Genomic DNA, 19,177 nt, shown 5'->3' on the forward strand with positions numbered 1-19,177 from the left:
ACTCAATCTGGCAATTTGAGTTTGATTCTGGCAAACCAGAGAAACCGCCAAATTTAGAAAATGCAATACTTGGTTCTTTTAGAGAAGAAAAATAGTAATAATAATAATAATAATAATAAACGCTATTTTCTTTACGTCCCACTAACTACTTTTACAATTTTCGGAGACGCCGAAGTGCCGGAATTTAGTCGCGCAGGAGTTCTTTCATGTGTCAGTAAATCTACCGACACGAGGCTGACGTATTTGAGCACCTTCACATACCACCGGACTGAGCCAGGATCGAACGTGCCAGGTTGGGGTCAGAAGGCCAGCGCCTCAACTGTCTGAGCCATTCAGCACGGCAGAGAAGAAAAATAAGCCGTATGAACATGAATCCAGAAATACTTAGCCGGACTGAGTGGTTCAGACGGTTGAGGCGCTGGCGTTCTGACCCTAACTTGGCAGGTTCGTTCCTGGCTCAGTCCTGTGCTATTGGAAGGTGCTCAAATACATCAGCCTCATATCGGCAGATTTACTGGCACGTAAAAGAACTTCTGAGGGTCTAAATTCCGACGCCCTCAAAACCGTAAAAGTAGTTAGTGGGACATAAAGCATATAACATATTATTATTATTATTATTATTATTATTATTCTTATTATTATTATTATTATTATTATTATTATTATTATTTCTGAGTCTTCCTACTGTCAGATACTCAAAACTAAATGTTAAATGTGTTCCCTCCCTACCTGAATACATTTCATTCTGTTACGAAAACGCTCCAACATTCCTAATGTAATGCATATTGTCAGACAATTCCGCAGTTGGCTTACATGGAGTTGCTAAACACTGCTTACTTCACTCAAGTCGGGTACACGTTATAATATATCAGTGTATTGAACTTAATACCTAGAAATAAACATATTTTTATCACGAAGATAGTTACATAAGTAAGAATCAATCGTTTTTGGACCCATGTTGATTTATTCGGTAGTTACAAGGAATCTCTTCTTGATATATTACCCTGATTTTTTGTTTCGATTGAATCAGGGGAAAACAATAATAATTCCAGTAAACCACATTTTACTGAACAGAGAAAAGTTGTTCATATATTTTATTTGTTCTCAAATACTCAAATATTATAACCCTATATATCCATATTGTGTACACCCACTTCCCTTATTAATTAAATATAACCAAACCTAGGTATTTGCATTATACGTTGCCACAAATTTAATTAAACATTTATGAAGTTAGGGGTATATTGGCTTTCAGGATGTAAACACAGTAAATGTTTAGGATATATACATAATAAAGCTGGGACCTTCGAGCTCTGTGCACATGTGAAGAGATTTTCATAAGCTACCACGGTGCGAGAACACGCAGTGAAAACTATCCCAGCCGGTAAAATCCAGGGCTAGACAGAGTCTGATCCAAGCAGGACATTGGATTGTCTTCTTATGGTTTCTCATTGATATTATTTAATTAATATTTCTTATGTTATATACTTTTTCTGCACACTTACATCCTACCGGATATTCACCTATCTGCTTGACTAGACGAGTTTCAAGTCTAAATTGTAAGGGGATTTTGCATGTCATTGTTTGCCTTTGCTGGCAGGACCTAGTGTTTACAGTGCACTATGTCTTCTGCTATAGGCTAGAGTAATTTTGTTACTTTCATTGATCTGTCTCTGTCTTATACCTGGCTTTGACAATATGAAAGTGACTGAGGTATGAGCGATGCTAGTAATGCCATTCCTTCTGCAGCCAGTCCCTGCTATGAATGGTGTGACAATGTTGCTCATAGGGTCGGTTGGTGCTTCCATTTCAGTGGGCTTGGCAGACTGATATATAATAGCAACTGTTGGCTCGGTGAGGAAAGCAACGGGAAACTACCTCACTCATCATTTCCCTAGTACGCCTCTTCAGTGACGCCTACGCTATTTATGACAGCTGTTGGCGGAGCTGCAGAGGATCAAACCAGCCTTCGGGCTGAATACCCAACATACATAATGGTAGAAAAAGGCAAACTGCTAATATAACCGGCCAGACAACTGTGGTTAAGAAAAGGATTGTAATTTTTAGGAATAAATAAAGAATATATTCTCAAAATAGTTAATGAAGTGACTTTGGCCAAATCCCATCTTAGGAGAATTTTAAATACAGTAGATCACCTAACCACATCAAGCCCGTTGGAAGTATTGAACTTTAAAGCACAAACAGGGGCTAACATATATTCCGACCATTACCTGAATTAGAGTCAAGATAATGTTTATTCCAAAGTCCATCCATGCTGGCGTAACAGGGGGAGAGGTGATACTCCCACGTGGCGCGTCCCAGGTGGCGGATAGTGGGGTCCTAACCGGCTTGCCGGCGGACTTGAGGGAAATAAAATACCTCTCGCGGACTAAACACACTACCCCCTGTGGGTGGGGGACACAGTCGAATAATTCACCCACGGTATACCCTACCTGTCGTAAGAGGCGACTAAAAGGGGCAATCAAGGGATGATAAAATTAGAATCATGAAACTACTTGTGATTAGTACCACCACGCGGGGAACACCACGGGTCGCTTTTATTTGCGCGTAGTAGCACTATGTTCGGTACCAAATAGATTTGTGATTAGTAGCAAACGAGAGCGCGACGGCTTTTACAGTACCTGTGATTATTAGCACTATATGAGCGGCACCATGAGATGAGGGAACCCATGGTACTGGCTTGCCTATGATTAGTACGCGATACATGAGGGACACCACGGATAGTACGAGTTCCTGTGGTTAGTACACTTAGGTGATGAACACCATAGGTTTTAGTTGCCTGTAAATGGCGCCGCAATGTCTGAAACAGCGTAGGTGTCTAATATATATACGAATTTCATTACCTGTGAGTAGTACCATAATGTGTGGAATACCGCCAGTAGTACCGCAACATGACAAATACCATGGTTCTACTTTCCTAGTTATAAGTACCATTGTGAGGGGCCGCTGACTTAGATTTTGGACCCCTTTCGACTACAAGCGTCATCGATTCAGTATTGTGCTATAGAAGCTGTCCCTTGGTCAGTAATACTATTGTTCTATGCCAGCTTCTGTGCATGTGAGGCACTGCGGGTCGGTTCCACTGATCGTTTTAAATTCATATCCATCCATCCCTCCATCCATTCATTCTTCTTCCTCGCGTTTTGAATCGTAATCAGTGGATGTTTTTGGGCTGTTAATTTATCATTTAATTTCGTCTCGTTTCGTACCACTAGGTGCTGATGACCCTGATGTTAGGCCTCATTAAACAACAAGCATCATCATCATTATCATCCAAAGACCATCAAGAAACATCCACTCAACATCCACGAACAGTCGAACTGAAAGGACACCAGGAAATTGGTGAGAAGTATCAACGACAGCTTCATGTCTTGGGGTCTTCGAATTGGGACTGAATGGCCAGAAGAATGGAATAAGTAGCTAAAAAAGACTGCAATTCTTACCAAAAAGAATAAAAACCCATGGTGTGAAGTAATCCGCCAGAAACGGTCCGAGTCTTGGAATAGGTGGTATTGTAGGCAGAAAAAATATCAACGTTTTCAAGGAACAACGGAAACTTTACAGCAAAAATCCTTCGAAACACGAAGAGAAGATACAAGAAAGAAGGAACAGCTGCTTCACATAGAGGAAAATTGCAAGAAAGACAACATGAAATATTTCTATCGAATGTTCAAGAACAAAATCAAAAGATTCACCTCCGGAAATCTGTGTTTTAAAACTGAACAAGGGAAACGTATCCTTGGTGACAGAAAAAGCTGTGAGCACGTGGCTGACTATTTTCAGAAACTTGTGAGCTGTGAACCTTGTAAGGAGGGATAGTTCTTTAGAGAACCACTGTTTAAAGAAAATATTAAAGATAAGATTAAAGAAATTAAAAACACAACAAATCTCCGGTGAAGGACTCGATTACTGCAAAACTATAAAAAATGTTGTTGAAAATGTGAATAAACTATTGGAACTATTTGACCATATTTGGGAGTCCTTGTACACAAAGAAAGGAAGACCGTGTCAATGTCATCAACTACAGAGGTACCTACGTTATTCTTATGGCATGAAAAATCATTTTACAAGTTGGACTTGAAACTCATCTAGGCAAAAATATAGGTAAATATGAGGTAGGATTGAGGTGTGCATAAATAACATATAAAATTAGAAATATTAATTAATATGAATGATAAACCATAAGAAGACAATCTTAACCTTTCACGATTTCAAGCAGGCACACGATTTCGTAGATATTGCAATGCTCATGAGCGTTCTCCGGGAAAATAGAGTTGATTAAAAATCATTGGCTATGATTAGGCAAACCCTCTCAAACATATTTTCCCAAATGTATGGGTGAACTCCTTAATCCGTTTAAGGTACAAATTGCATTCTAAAAAATATCATCTGAGAATGGAGATCGAGAATGGAAATGAAAGTCAGAGTGGCGTAAAGATATATTGTTGGAAAATTGCCGTTCTATTGGACTGTGTAGCCTTCACAGATGACGTCGTTATGATAACCGACAGCGCTCGCACCGTCAAGAAGCAAACGGAAACCTACTAAATGTTGCGGCAGATGACATGAACGGAATTGTAACTCGATGGGTCATCCATCGCCTTCATAAATTCCGATACTTGGATGAAATTCTCACTGATAATACAAATGACAAGAGTTATTAAAAGAGAGGATGAAGAGGAAATAGGTGGCTTTCAGACTATGCCATGACTCCTGCAAGTCCATCTCCATTCAAGCCAAATTAAAGCATGGATGCACAGTAGTCATGAAACACTGGCAAGGGTGGCAGACTGAGACCTTGAAAAAAAAAGAAGATTACTTCGAAAATTCTTCCGTCAAAAAAAAAACAGTCGCAAAATGGCCAACATTTTTTCAGGTTGAGCTCGAACTATGAACTCTATAAAATCGTCGACAAAATTACGACGACGACGAGCAAAAGAAGACTTATCTTTTATGGAAACATTTGAAGGACGAATCAAGATGAGAAGAAGAAGAATGAAAGTGGAAAAAAGTCTGGATGTCGTACACAGGTGCACAAAAATCTAGCAGAAGTGAGTGTCAAGAAGAAAGGGATACAGGACAGAACCAAATGTAGGAAAAAAAAATTCGGGAGTGAGGGATTTACCCGAAACTCCATTGACCCAGCCACGGAACAAACTCTGTTGATGAGCGAGACAGGAGAAGCCAAAGAATTAATTAGGGTGAGAGCGCAAAAAGAAGTACATTAGTCTGCGTTACGGAAGGGTAGGCATATTGTGTAAACGGCGCCTACAGATTGCCGTACCGGTGAATGAATGAATGAATGACTGAACGAAGTAGGGCATATAAAATATTTTGCTTTCCTGGTAAATAAACTGTGTTAAAGTTTACAAGTACTTTTTTTTTAGTTTTTTCTCGAGGGGCAAGGTTGACTTGTACTTGAGTTTACTGCAGAATAATGTTTGATTCTGGATGTTGCATCGGCTCCATACTGTACTCACGAGAATTTCATTTTTGTGGGATATCGAACTCAGTATATCACTTTACTTTCTGATATGAGGACTTTTTCAGTTGGAGTGTTCTTACTTCCTTTACTGTTCGGGTTTCTCTAAAATATTTTGTAGAAATGTTGGGTATAGTAATGTATCATAGACTGTTTAAACCCCACAACTTCATACGCAACCGATTGTTTGACAATATCAAACATCGACTTGGTATTTCTAGTCTCTTTTGTACTGATTTATTTTTCCAGTTAGCCAAAGTCACGGTCCTTTTGTAAGAATGTGTCCTCTCGCTGGATAATATTGCTCGATAAAATGAAAACTTCTGAATCTCACCATCGGTTGGTTGGTCAAAAGAGCTGCTCCAAGAACAAATTATGGATAGAAAGCAAACACACTTTTATTCTGTAGAGTAAGTGGGGTTTTGAGTTCCACGAATTTTGAAACAGTGTCCAGAATTCTGACAAATGAAGCAACTGCATCCGACTCATAGCCATACTTTTTGAAAATTTTGGATATATCTAGTTTCTGATCTCCCTGTGTCAATTATATTGTGCCCTATAATGACTTAGTTCCCGTCAGGGTAATGCCGAGATTGAACTAAGTGCATCATAGTGAACAATAGATCCACCACAAGTGAATAAACATGGCACATAGCTTACCTTGCAAATAGTATCCTCTCCATCAGCTCCGGCAAAACAGCATCAAACAGGGGTGTCGGGTTATAAAAATGGTACAAAAATGAATTTAAATGAAGAGGATAATAAAAAATGATAAGAATGCAAGGTGTGAACCAACACTAACCAAAAATAACTCAAAATTTAGCTGCATTCAATAATAACAATCTGGCTTTTTACAATATACTCGGATTTTATAATTAACAAATGTCCAAGGCATATATGATGGATATGACAATCATTATTCATTTATAGGCATCTTGTACACGTCGTTTTGTTATGACATATATTTGGTGTAGTGGAGACATCATCGTCCTTATCCTTTCCAGCGTTGCAACAACCATCATAACATTTACATAAGTAAATGAATATATAAATACGAATCTGCACCCAAGGCAGGTCACGTCTATCACTAACTTCCTTCTATCTACACAAATCTATGCCTCAGTGCTCTTAAACATCTTACCAATATCAAACATGCTATTTACACACTATCGTCGGGGAATCGATCCCTAGACCTTCCAAGTACAACACACGCAGAATATCAGATAAAATTAAGAGGAACTCTAATAGATTATGTCATGCCTATATATCAAACAAGTTGCGGGTCTCTGTGAACGACATTGACAATCCGATACATATTACCTCTATTGGGACCGTAATATAAAGGGTCGCTGTTCTACTGTATTCTCGACAGACAACACTCAGCTTTAACTTTCAGACATCCGTGTCATGACGTCACAACTACACCCTTAGCCTCTCAAACCTCGGGTTTGTAACAAGTAAGCGGCCATTTCCCTTGGCTATAAATAACCCACAGCTGACGAAGTGTAAACACAGACATATGAAGGGAGTATTCTCTCTGCTGCCTCGAGCCTTAAATCGTGCTACAGGCCATAATATTCATTACAATACCAATTCAACAGTCTTTCGCAGACGTGCTGCATACAACAGGCTTATACATTAATTAGAGTTGGTGCTATCTGCAGCACATTCTTATTATGGCCCTCATACTGGTGCCCACATCGCACAAATGCTTACTTCACTCTCATTTCTAATACTTGATAGGGCCTCATATTACTTCTTTGTGCACAATAAGCTTATTACACAATTCTTATAAGCCTCTTAAGATATGACTCGCTCAACTTGATATGGCGACCCGAGTAGGTTTAAGAGATTATTGAAGATCTTAGGCATATTACATACAACAACAAATATTACGATCAACATGACACATGCACACCGGAAATATATATCTGCTTGTCTAAGTTACTGTGTTGAGACCGTAGTGGTCCGATACATGAAATAAATTCGCAACCATGACCACAATATAGGCAAGAATGACCATACTAAATAAAGAAAACTAATAACATGCAACTCTACAAGCCTAACTGAGTTCGAGCCCTGGGCATAGATACTATATACACGACTATTTACCCTAACGTATCTACATGTTGGCTGAAGGTCAACTCTCGATACTGTCTCTGAATCGGTTATGGCGATTCATGCTTAGACAATGGAAAGTTCTGACCTGTATCTGTGAACATATCTGAACAGCTCCCCTTTGGACATCTCAGATTACTGCATCATGATGGCTTTAGCTGCTGGTGGTACACATGATTTGACGTCTGGAGACATCCTGGCTGGCGGTAGTGTTCCTTGTGGCTCGTTCTGGGGGCTGGATGATCGCCACTTTGACGTCGTGCTGAGCAGACGTCACCGATGGTCCTGGGTCGACTCTCGATGCCGTGGAGACTGCTCGTCAGCTTGAGTTCCAGTTACCGCTCCACCGTAACAGATGAGCAGTGTCTCGTCCAATCGTGATGTAGGGGAAAACTGTAAGAAAACGCACATTACACTGTGTCCTATGTTCGATGCCTATCTCCTCTCTCACCATTACTTTGGTCTGGTAATATCAAGTCACTTTTGGATTGTAGACCTGATAATAGAATCCCTCAATTCCCACTGCATACTAATTTTTCACTTGACTGTTCTCACAATTTGACCGAACTTCACTACCCAATCAATATTCTGAGCCTACACTAATATGTGTCATTCGTTTGGTACAATGTGAACCTCAGATTACGTGAAGTGAGTAGTCACGAACAGCATCTTTATCAGCAGAATATTTTCCCATGAAACCAGATCAACAATAGTTGTATAAATTTTGAGCTCAATTATCTGTGGTGGTTACTTACTTTTCCCAAGACTTAGTTGACCTTTGAGTACGCGGCTTGCAGATAAAGAGAGTCTTCCCTTCGCTGAGTGGCGGCGTGACAACCTTCATGTACCAGCGATACACCCGATGAATGAGTCTGGCACGCTTGGCAGTTGTATATATATTCAGGCTCGCGTCCCCGCTACCGAGCTCTGCGTGGGTGGGCTCTTCTCCGCGCGCCCGCGTATGGAAAGTTTCCCGCTATATGTGTGGCAAGTACCTCGATTATCATTTCCGATTACAACTATAGCCGTGCCGCATATCAAAATTTTCAGGAAATTATCCTGCTTGCAGTTCTCGCATCAAATCCTGTGCATTCCTCATGTAGCATAAAATATTAATTAATTTCCTTTTCCCTCTAAGATAAAAATTCCCGCGTGATTCCACGAAGCGGTGTGCGTCCAACGCTACCGGTGAATAGGCTTCGCTTGGGTAATAATTTTCTCTATGAGTCTCTAGAAGCTTCAACTCGCTTCTCATGCCACGTTCCCACGAAAACCGCGCAAACCACTCTCAGATACTCTTACATAATAAAATGCTATACAAGCGCTTTCACGGTGGTCTCATGCAATTTCTATAATTTATGCTAAAATCAATATTCTTCGGCCATGAACCGAATGGTTCAATATATACTGGTGTTATGGTACGTATATTATTTGTTCAGAACTCATAAATCACGCTACGATTATGCGATGAATGATGACAAACGATTGTTGATGTTGGTTGAACTGTCAAGGAATGTATAGGAGCTTGAGTATTTTTCCATGTTTCCATTTTTATATTTTTTCCTCTTTGCTGAACTGAATGGATCGGTCAGATTTAATGCATGCTTACTTGGACTAAATATTTTTTTCTACGTTAAACATTATAATTAAGCCTAATAACTGTTTACACCCTTTCGCCAACTTGTCATTTTTTGTCCTAGGTGTTAAACAGTGTTACATTATCTAGGATAACATGTATTCTCCCCTTCTTTATTTAGATTAGTGCTTACTTTATGTTGTTTTATTTGATGATAATGTTTCTTGTTTAAAGGGGCCTAACAGCTAAGTCATCGGCCCCGATTATTTTATTTTGTCTCATACTTTGAATAATGCAATATAATTTTGCTGTCCTACTCGGTGCGATCCTCTCTTTGTTTTGATAGTCTTATAATTGTATGCATTTTTTCTCTCTTTCTGTTTTTCTTTGGAATCCCTACCCAAGTATTTGAACATATATAAGTCTGTCTCCATACATACTCTCAACAGATGTGCCTGTTCCATTATTTCCCCACATAACAAACAACAGTTCTCTCCATGTTTCTCTCTTTGAGTCTTATAGATATCTGTTAGCCACCACGCCATACCTCTTACTTCTCTATCCGTAAGTCTTCCATGGAAGATCAATAATTTAGCATTGTATGTATTCATGGAGTCATACTAATTCCACGGCTAAATTTTAATATGTATATTAGTTACTTTGTTATATTTTTATATTTTTCCTTTTTCTGTTTTCAGGTAAGTACAGTTCTACTCACCGTATTTATATGAACGTGTCGATTGCTGTTAACAAGGTAAAATTGTTGTCTCCATTTTTGTACAGATATATTATGTCATAATGTGGTGATATGTTTGCTAATTCTTCTTCGGGCGTCTTCTCTATTAATTAAGGTAGGCCACGATCTTATAGAAGCTACATCTTATTGTTCTCTCTTGAGTGTGGCGAAATCCATTTCTGACCCGTTCCACAAGCATGTCAGCCATGAGTGTCACCTTCGGCCATAGTCTCTTTGGCCAACAATTTTGCCTTACATTATCGATTTGAAGAATTTGTATTTTGTCATTCGCCATTGTATGTCCTTCTATTGCTTGATTACACACGAATTCTAGATTCTTCTTCATGTTTTTCAGTGCCTTTCAGGTGTTTTTTATTTCAAGGAAATTAGCCCTTGCTATTTCTTCCTACATGGATCTCTAGGTCTAGGTATAGATTTTCAGTAATTCAGTTACATAGCTACGTAATTTTGCGGGAGGTATTTATTTTGTCGTAGATGATAAAGTGAATCAGTGTATCGCGTGTTTAAATAGATGTAAAATATAAACGAAAAATACAAACTACTCATTTTGGAAATAATTTCGATCACACTAGCAATATATGCTGATTGAAATACAGACTTGTAAGATTATAATTATTATCTCCGTGTGTAAATGAGTGAGTTGAATATTTGATAACCGGTGCATCGGCTTGATCTCAGATATGTCAACTCTAAATCGAGTTTTTGTGAAAATTTTGTCCAGGTTTGTTGATGAAGGAAACAAAATGTGTTATTAAATTCCCCTTTGGAAAAATCAAATCATCATAAATATGTCTTTCAGTAAAATGTGTGATGCAATGTTACCTAGCGACCGTGAAGGCTGTGATGTGAAGTATAGTTGGATGGCCATGACATACAGATTCCTGGCCTCTGCTGCTCTCAAGGTACTGATGCTACGTAACATCGTATCACACGTTTTGTTGCATGACAAACTCTTTGGCTGGGATTCCTTTAAGCAAGTTCTTTTCATCAGCAAAGCTTCCAAATTTCACTTCCCAACCAAAATGATTCCCATTTCGTTGGTATTTCCTCTCCATCAACCTCACTAAAACGAACCGGCAGAGCCAGTGCAATGCCAGTGCCAATGCCTGTGGCTCCATGTAGACTACGCAGTGGCCTCCACGGTATTCACTAACCATGCGACTTGGTGGGTGTGCTATTTACCAACTGATAGGTCCAACTTAGCACACGGGGGCGAAACTCTGGCAACCAGGAATGAGTTAGCTGGAAAATTTATAATGTCCAATAACGGACCATTTATATTGGTATTAGAGCACATTACGCCAATTAGCAACAGGGTCGACTCCATAGTCGAAGCCTACCGCCAGTGGAAAGCCACCGCGTAAGCGAATTAAATAAACACGAAACATACACCATGGCCCTACAGCCATAATGGGCCTTCGTCTACCAAGCGACCGCTTCTCAGCCCGAAGCCCTGCAGATTATGAGGTGAAGTATGGTCAGTGCGACGAATTCTCACGGCCGTTTTTCTTGGGTTTCTATACTGGGGTTGACATACCACCACCAGAAAGTTCCTCAGTTGTAGTCACATTGGCTGAGTGAACCTCGAACAGACCCTCAGGTCCTGGTTAAAGACCATGCCCTGACCGGAATCGAATCCGGGGCCTAGGGGTTGACACGCTACCCTTCGACAGCGGATGATGGTGAATGGCGCATGGAACTACTGAGCAGCACTGTGCTAACATGTGACAGGCTCCGTATTTCGAAGTCGGTTCATTCTAGGCCCTTATGACAGTTTTCAGAGTTCAACATGCACATGGGCCCCGTTCCTCTCGTCGAAACCATCATGCTGCATCAGACCAATAATTTTGAAATATTGGCCTTTCTTTTAACTTCTCCTCCTTTTTAAAGTAACAGAAAAATACATTTTATATAGTTTGATTTCCCAAGTTGTTGTAGCAGACAAAATGGGGTGATATTTTTCTAGTCCTTATACACTGGCGGGAAAAAAATCCGAACACCAAGAAGAATAACGGACATTGGTAGGCGTCTTTATACATCTGAAAGATGACGTTGATTCAAATTTCCCGCAAATCGCATTAGCGTGGCGCTAGTAGCGGCCCGATGACGTTGCACATCAGATTGCTTTAAATACGGGCTGTACTGTGCGAGAGCGTTAGTTACCTGTGAGATTGGATGGAGTGACTGTGAGTGGGTCAAGAATGCCCTTACGACGACAAAGAGGCCAGTATCAACAGCTCATTGCGGTTGACCGAGGCTGTATAGTAGTGCTCCTTGAAGGTGGATTTTCCTTCCGCACTATTGCAGAATGGCTTTGCAGGAATGTCTCCACTGTACGTGCGTCCTGGCAGCAGAGGTCATGGGAAGGTACGCTCGCAAGAAGACCGGGCTCTGGACGTTCCCTTGGCACCACCGAGAGGGAGGACCGCCGTATTCGGCGTATGGCTGCGACGCAGCGGACTGCGTCTGCAGCAGCAATTCGAACGGCAGTTGGCACCACAGTGACGCAACGAACTGTTCAAAATCGGTTACTTGAAGGAGAGCTGCGAGCCAGACGCCCTGCGGCGTGCATTCCACTTACCCCAGTCACCGCCGTCTGCGACTTCAGTGGTGTCAAGCGAGAGCTCACTGGAGGATGGAGTGGAGGTCCGCTGTGTTTTCTGAAGAAAGCCAATTCTGATTCGGTGCCAGTGATGGCCGTGTGTTGGTTAGGAGGAGACCAGTTGAGCGCCTGCATTCCACCTGTCTGCGGCGTCGACACGCATTGGTCTGGGAAGCAATTTCCTATGACAACAGGAACACTCTCGTGGTTATCCGACGCACCCTGACTTCAGATGTGTTCGTCCGTCTGGTGATTTGACCTGGTGTGCTGCTATTCCTGAACAGCATTCCCGGGGGTATTTTCCAACAGGATAATGCACGCCCCCATTCCGCTGTTGTAACCTAACGTGCTGTACAGAGTGTCGACATGTTGCCTTGGCCTGCTTGATCCCCCGATCTGTCCCCAGTCGAGCACGTATGGGACATCATTGGACGACAACTCCAGCGTCATCCACAACCGGCATTAACCGTTCCTGTATTGACCGACCAAGTGCAACAGGCATGGAACTAGATGCCACAAGCTTACATCCGGCACCTGTACGACACAGTGCATGCACGTTTGCATCAACAGTCAGGCGATTACACTGGTTATTAACAGACCAGCATGGCGCATTTGCGATGGTTTTTCTCGCGCGGATATTAACCTGTAAACTTGTACCTTTAATCAATCAAATATGTTACCTCGACAAATACGAGGTATATTCCCAAAATTTCCGTATTCTACATTCCTTATTTCATGGTGTTTGGATTTTTTTTTCACCAGTGTAGAACGACCTTGTTTGCGATCAAGAAGATTAACAGATAAATTATTATACAATTTCTTTATTATATAATTTCTTTGTTTGCCTTAAAAATGAATGCTGAAAAGGGGCATATATTAACCAATAGTTGCATTCAACTATTCCAGACGTCTTAAGTGAGATAACATCTACAATGTGTGTGCAGTCATTCTGAGTGGCTCACATGGCAGAGCGCTGGCGTTCTGAGCCAAAGATGGCGGGCACAATCCCGGCTCAGTCTGGCTGTATCTAAAGCTGCTCAAATGCGCCAGCGTTGTGTTCATAGATTTACATGTCCTTAAAATAACTCTTAAGGGACAAAATTCCGGCATCTTGGCACATTGGTGTTTCCGAGAACCATTAAAATAGGCCTTCATGGTTAGACGTGAAGCCAATTACATAAGTACTATTTAAATCCCTTAAAACGGGCTAGTAATTTAATTAGTACAATTTGAAACCTTTACATGTTAGGTAACGTCTAGAAGGATCCCATTGTAATATTTCCAGCTTTCTTCAATCTCTTCGGAGATAATTGGCAATATCCACGTTCTAAATGTTTAATATGAATTTAATTCACTCACGGCTAACCTTAACCCTGCAACCATAGTGTGCTGTCTCAAGCAGTTCGCTTTAGTTCTAAATAAGAGTCGCAGATCATTCTGGTCACCAAAAGTTTGAAATAAGACTCCCTTGGTCTTCTTTCCCTCTTTCCAACAACTTTTACTTCCAAGATCTTGCAAAGGAATTCGTTATGACTAATAATGTGATCGACTGTGTTTGCCTTCCTTCTTTCTCTCTCTCTTTAACGAGTCTACTTTTACCAGTTATTTCTTGGAGAAGCTGAGTGTTGCTTTCTTTCCGTCTCTACCGAGCCTAAGGTGATAAGTACAATCCCAGCTCAGGCTGGCTGTATTTAAAGCTGCTCAAATATGCCAGCATTTTTTTAATATATTACAATACATATTGAATCACGCAATTGTATCTGTCTTACTGTAAACCATTTTTGGGACTACGTAGCGTGCCATAAGTCTACTTTAATGCCAAACAACAATGTATATATATAAATAAAATCTGCGTCTTTGCGACGTAAATTAAATAGCAAAAAAACAACAATGTATATAGGGTAGCCTGAAAAAACATGAACCGGGTATACGAGCGTTAGAGAGTTGATCACACTGATAAATAATTACAAAAAAAATAATTCGATATTTCGCGGCGTTGTCACTTTATCAGGTGCTCAAGTTAGCCAATCAGATCACTTCCAGGGCGAATTAAAATGAGCTTTGTGAGGTGGTGTTGCTAAATCTGCATGTGGATTAAGACCGGCTTGAGAGAACCAATCCAAGAAAATATATTCCCCAGGGGAGGAACTTGAACACGGTCCTCACGCCACAGCAAGTACGTTGCCGTGACAACGGCTGAAAACCACACTGTGTTTGTGTTTGATGTTGATTTCTCGGCATGGCTATCAAGTCGGTCTTAAACCACGTGCAGATTTCGCAAAGTCTATTTCAATTCATTCAACCACGAAGCGATCTGATTGGCTGAATTTAGCAGCTAATAAAATTACAACTGCGCGAGGTATCGAATTAATTTTCAAATTATTTATCAGTGTGACCAACCTTCTAACGCTCCTATACCCGGTTTACGTTGTTTCAGACCCTCCCTCAATAGGTATTAATCATGAAATCATCCTTAATTTTCGTCGTATTATTACCATCTCATCACTTTAGACCCAAAACGTCAGTAATGAAAAAGTCTGCAGATAAAAATGGATATTAAGTCTCTTAAATGAAAAGATACAGTTCTGGAAATTTTAGATGGCGATTCAGCCTAGAAAACTACATCGAGTTTGGTTTATTTTTCCGAAAATCCCGTATTGCAAATTGAATTTCATTTTTTCTTCAATATTCCGTTTAACTTTACAAAACATAATTTCATTTTTCTTCTGTAGTATTTTGTTTACATCGCTAAACTTTTGTGCTAGCCTATATGTGTAATAGTTCTACTAGCAAGCTTGTGTATGGAATTTTTGATCGCAGGATTATTTTAGATATTAGAGACAGTTATGTCTTAAATTGACTATGAAATTCAGTCCTTTAAATGCAAAATATATATGAGTATAAATTATATACATAAAAATGAATTCACAAGATTTTTACACATGTATTATCCACACAGTTCTATGCGCAAATGAAACTATGAAGTGATGTGAAATTTTCAAATACATCGATCTTTTTATATCGTATTTAACATATTACAGGGGCTGCCTGGCCGAGGCGGTAAAGGCGTGCTCGGTTCGCCCGGAAGGACGTGGGTTCGAATCCCCGTCAGGAAGTCGTAAAATTTAAGAAACGAGATTTCCACTTCCGGAGGTGCATATGGCCCTGAGGTTCACTCAGCCTACACCAAAAATGAGTACCAGGTTAATTACTGGGGGAAAGGCGGTCGGGCGTAGAGCTAACCACTCTACCCCATCACGTGCCGCGGTTAACAATGATGGAAGCCTTTACTTTCCACTCCTCCAAGGGCCTTCATGACCTGCACGGAGGTGTCTTTGTCTTTTTGTCTTATTTAAACTATTACATCCACAATAGGTTCTGGGAACGGTTTATATTAACGTGACGATAGTCGTTGAAAAATCGTTAAAACCTACACATTAGATAAAATGCTCTTCTTATCTTTTCCCATAATGGAATGCCAAAAATATTCTTTTGTCGATTATTGCAGTCAAGTGTTGTGAATGTTGTTGTTTTATCGCTGAAAATATTACATCGCTTGCTATTGTTGGTAATAAGGGTTAGCATGGTAATGGCTGATAAAGTGCCGGATACATAAGCGACATTATTACGTTACCATAGCTTATAGTAAATGTTTGAATGCTCTGTCGTGTATACTAGAGTGAGTTGTAAACGATGACATTACCTTAATTTGACATTTGAATAACGGCATTGTCACGTAGACTTGTAATTGCTGGTGTGCTGTACTTTGCATGGCACGGGGGATTTGTGATGATGAGATATTCTGGCTGAATTGGGTACTTCCGGTAATCAGTAGCATTAAATGGGTTTTCCGGACGGAGCAATTACAGAACATGAATACAGACGTGACAACCTATTATAATAATAATGCTATTGGTTTTACGAATCTTTCTTTCGTAATCCATTTACCCTCAAGGGTCGGTTTTCCCTCGGAATCAGCAAGGGATCGCACCTCTACCGCCTCAAGGGCAGTGTCCTGAGTCTGGGATAAAACTGGGAAGAAGGACCAGTACCTCACCCAGGCGGCTTCACCTGCTGTGCTGAACAGATTCCTTGTGGGGGATGGGAAGATTGGAAAGGGCAGGCAAAGAAGAGGGAAGGAAGTGGTCGTGGCCTTAAGTTAGGTACCATCCCGGCAATTGCCTGGAGGAGAAGTGGGATATGACGGGAAACCACTCCGAGCATGGCTGAGGTGGTAATCGAACCCACCTCTACTCATTTTCCCTTCCGAGGCTGAGTGAACTCCATTCCAGCCTTCGTACCACTTTTCCAATTTAGTGGCAGAACCGGAAATCGAACCCGAGCCTCCGAGGATGGCACCTAATCACGCTAACCACTACACCACAGAGGCGGACGGTTTTACGAATCACTAACTGCTTTCTACGGGTTTTGAAGAAACCGAGGGGTAGGAATTTTTTCCCGAGGTTGTTCTTTAACATGCCAGTAGGTCGACCGACACGAGGCTGACGTATTCGAGCACCTCCACACATCACCAGATGAGCTGGGGTCGAAGCCACCAATTTGAACTTTGCAGGCCAGCTGAGCTATTCATCCTGGAACAACCTATGTAACAAATTAGTACAGTCAAAGGAAAGTGTCTTTTATTACACAGAATTATGTTTTTTCTCAAGCCATTTTTCAAATTGTCATGGCCAAAGTTCATAAAAAAAGAATACAAAATTAACGAACAGTGAATAAATAGTAGCTGACACCATGATTTTAGCCAACAATTTAGAAGACTCCTTCAATTTCGTCTCAACAGAATCAACGAATGGGCAAGGAAGGAGTTGGGTCTTAATTTATTTTAATTTGCTTTACGTCGCACCATCTTACGGCGACAACGGGATAGGAAGGGGCTAGGAGTTGGAAGGAAGTGGCCTAGGCCTTAATTAAGGTACAGCCCGAGCATTTGCCTGGTAAATGAAATGGACATGTTCGGCTCGCCAGGTGCAGGTCTTTTGATTTGACGCTTAGGCGACCTGCGCGTCGTGATGAGGATGAAATAATGATTAATACGACATATACACCCAGTCTCCGTGCCAGCGAAATTAAACAATGATGGTTAAAATTCACGACCCTGCCGGGAATCGAACCCGCGTGTCCCTGTGACCAAAGGCCAGCATGCTAACCAATTAGCCATGGAGCCGGATATTTTTCTGGTATGAAAATAGGAAACCACGAATAATCATTTTTAGGACTGTCGACAGTGGAATGCGAACCCGGTATCTCCTGAATGCAAGCTGATAACTACGTGACCCAAACCGCACAGCTACTTCCTCCGTAGTCTCAAAATAAATACTCGGATAACATAATTCATAGTAGGCCTACTCAGCAGGCAGTAAATCTCACCTTGGATGATATCTAACACAAGATTGGAATCCAGATGTAGATACTAAAACGAGAATCAGCACTACAAGATGAGTGTTCGTGATATTCAAACATCTTCTGCCCATTGTGACTGCGATTCGAAACATGACCGGTCTAAGCCACGTGCAGATTTAGCAACATCGCCTCGCCAAGTCCATTTCAATTCGCCCGCAGCTTCAGCAGCTGATGAAATGTAGCGGTGGCAGATACCGAATTATTTTGCTTCAGCAGCCGATGAAATGATAACGGTGGCAGATACCGAATTATTTTGCTTCAGCAGCTGATGAAATGATAACGGTGGCAGATACCGAATTATTTTGCTTCAGCAGCTGATAAAATGATAACCGTGGCAGATACCGAATTATTTTGCTTCATCAGCCGATGAAATGATAACGGTGGCAGATACCGAATTATTTTGCTTCAGCAGCTGATAAAATGATAACCGTGGCAGATACCGAATTATTTTGCTTCAGCAGCTGATAAAATGATAACCGTGGCAGATACCGAATTATTTTGCTTCAGCAGCTGATAAAATGATAACCGTGGCAGATACCGAATTATTTTGCTTCAGCAGCTGATGAAATGATAACGGTGGCAGATACCGAATTATTTTGCTTCAGCAGCTGATGAAATGATAGCGGTGGCAGATACCGAATTATTTTGCTTCAGCAGCTGATGAAATGATAGCGGTGGCAGATACCGAATTATTTTGCTTCAGCAGCTGATGAAATGACAACGGTGACAGATACCGAATTATTTTTGCTTCAGCAGCTGATGAAATGATAGCGGTGGCAGATACCGAATTATTTTGCTTCAGCAGCTGATGAAATGATAGCGGTGGCAGATACCGAATTATTTTGCTTCAACAGTTTATGAAATGATAACGGTGGCAGATACCGAATTATTTTGCTTCAGCAGCTGATGAAATGATAGCGGTGGCAGATACCGAATTATTTTGCTTCAGCAGCTAATGAAATGATAACGGTGGCAGATACCGAATTATTTTGCTTCAACAGTTTATGAAATGATAACGGTGGCAGATACCGAATTATTTTGCCTCAGCAGCTGATGAAATGATAACGGTGACGGATACTGAGTTATTTTTTCAAATTATCTATTAGTATAAATAACATGAGACGATGCGCCGTAAAGCAAATTTAAGAAAATTAAGACAGAACCCCTTCCTTGCCTATTCGTTGATCCTTGATGGGAATT

The sequence above is a fragment of the Anabrus simplex genome, chromosome 6 (assembly GCF_040414725.1).
Source record: "Anabrus simplex isolate iqAnaSimp1 chromosome 6, ASM4041472v1, whole genome shotgun sequence".
Taxonomy (NCBI): domain Eukaryota; kingdom Metazoa; phylum Arthropoda; class Insecta; order Orthoptera; family Tettigoniidae; genus Anabrus; species Anabrus simplex.